The sequence below is a fragment of the Dipodomys ordii genome, unplaced genomic scaffold (assembly GCF_000151885.1).
Source record: "Dipodomys ordii isolate 6190 unplaced genomic scaffold, Dord_2.0 Scaffold153, whole genome shotgun sequence".
Classification (NCBI taxonomy): Eukaryota; Metazoa; Chordata; class Mammalia; order Rodentia; family Heteromyidae; genus Dipodomys; species Dipodomys ordii.
Window position 1 is genome coordinate 1,189,507 of NW_012267369.1, and position 2,487 is coordinate 1,191,993.

Here is a 2,487-nt window from a genome sequence, read left to right on the forward strand (position 1 = left end):
TAGCCTTCCTTGGCCAGGGCTCGGCGTCCTGGTAGTCAGCCAGGCTGCTGACTCCCTTCTGCCAGTCAGCGCCACCCGCAGGCTGATGGTGCCAAGCCCCCTGGCCCTGGCCCGTGGGTCACGCCGGCCCCGGCCCCCAGGCTGCTCCTGACGGCGGGCCGGGCGGGGCTGCGGAGATGGCTCCGGCTGCGCTTTCGCTCACATTCCTGCTGTTCCCCAACTTCCCCGTGCCCCTCAAGGCCAGGCCAGAGCCCCGGCCGGTGTCCTGTGGGGACAGTGGCCTCCTGGGAGCTCTCGTAATCTCTGTGTCCACACAGCTCTCATTTTAATTTGCAAAATTGAACTGCAATCAAGGGCCACAAAGCCAGGGACAGTAAATAGCCCCGCCTCAGCAGGCCGGCTGCTCAGGGTCTCAGCGGGCCGGGCGGCTCCGCAGGCCTGGTACCCCAGGCGGCCAGGCTGTGTCCGGAGGGTGTGCCTCAGCCAGGGGGGGCTGGGGGCCAGGGGGAGCGGGGCGGGGCGGCTCCGCAGGCCTGGTACCCCAGGCGGCCAGGCTGTGTCCGGGGGGGTGGGGGGAGAGCGGGGGGGGGGGCGGGGGGGATGTGGGGGGGGCGGCCCCTGTGGTTTCTTATGGGATCCGTCTGGAGGGGGGTGGACGTGCCTCGTGTGCCTCCCTGAAGCCCGAGGGGCGTCGGCCCGCGGCCCCCGCCCCACCGCCTGCCTTTGTAGGCTGTGTCCCTTGTTTGGCCCAAGAGAGTCCTGGGAGGCCAGCGCCGGCTGCACGCTGCGTCCCGTGTAGAGCCCTGTTCCCTGTGCAGGCAGCCACAGGCAGCTGCCCTCCTCCAGCAGGCCGGCGGTAGATGGCTGGCCCGGGGCCCTGCCTGTGCGCAGACATGGCCTCTCCTCACACATGTGCCCGTGAGCGTGAACACCCACTGCCGAGAGACCTGACAGGCCTGACAAGACTGCTGGCAGGCACCCCAGTCGCACCTGGCCGCTGGCCGGCACCACGAAGCAACGCTGTGCGTGCTGGCCAGGGGTGTAGTCACAGTGTGTGTGCGTGCTCACTGGGCATGTAGTCACACTGTGTGTTATGACTGGGCGTGTGGTCACAGTGTGTGTATGTGCTGGCCGGGCGTGTGGCCACGCTGTGTGTGTGCTGACTGTGTGTGCTGGCTGAGCATGTGGTCATGCTGTGTGTGTGCTGGCCGGGCGTGTGGCCACGCTGTGTGTGTGCTGGCTGAGCATGTGGTCATGCTGTGTGTGTGCTGGCCGGGCGTGTGGCCACGCTGTGTGTGTGCTGGCTGGGCGTGTGGTCACGCTGTGTGTGTGCTGGCTGAGCATGTGGCCACGCTGTGTGTGTGCTGGCCGGGCGTGTGGCCACGCTGTGTGTGTGCTGGCCGGGCGTGTGGTCACACTGTATGTGTGCTGGCTGAGCATGTGGTCATGCTGTGTGTGTGCTGGCCGGGCGTGTGGCCACGCTGTGTGTGTGCTGGCTGGGCGTGTGGTCACACTGTGTGTGTGCTGGCTGGGCGTGTGGTCACACTGTGTGTGCTGGCCGTTTTTTTTGTGGCAGCAAAAGTGAGCAACCCTCATCCTATCAGTGTCAAGGCCACGGGCAAATGACGAGTTCATACAAATACACAGCAGTGAAGACAACACGTGCTCCAGCAAGTAGCTGTGTTCCTCCCTCCTGGAGTTGACCACACTCACACGGTACCTGCGTGTGTGGTGCACATGTGTGTGTCCTGCATGCAGAGAAGAGGGGACATCACAGCGTGAGACAGTAACACCCACCATTGCAACACCCACATGCACGCACCGTTGCACACACAAACGTGTGCCGTTGTGTGTACTAACGTGTGTGATATTGTACGCTCTAACAGGTTAGCGTACACTAACATGTATGCTGCCTAATGCATGTAATTGCATCTCACACATAAAAGCCAAACCTGGGGCTCTGTGCAAGGACACGCACTAACAGGTGTGCCACTGTGCACACTAATGTGTGCAGTGTTGTACACACTAACAGGTACGTGCCATTGTGTATGCTGTTACATGCGCTCACATGCAGTGCTGTGCACACTAACATGTGTGTCGCCTCACTAACATGTACGTGCCATTGCACAGTCGAACACACGTGTACTCTTGAGGAACATGGGTGGAGCTACAGAGAATCTGCGAAGGCAGCCGTCCCAGGGACCGAGGAGAGACGGACTCGGTCCTCAGCTGGACGCTGGGCCTTTGTCATTCTGTTCCTGGTGGCGGAACACAGGTAGCTGGCTGTTCTGCCACCTTTGGTTTTGCTGAGGGTGCGTGGGCAGAGTTAAGTCCCTCAGGAGTTAGCTGGCGTGTGTGCTGCGAGTTGAGTCCAGCCCCTGGGCACGCTGTATGTGCTGCGAGCTGGGTCCGGCCCCTGGGCACGCTGTGTGTGCTGCGAGCTGGGTCCGGCCCCTGGGCACGCTGTGTGTGCTGCGAGCTGGGTCC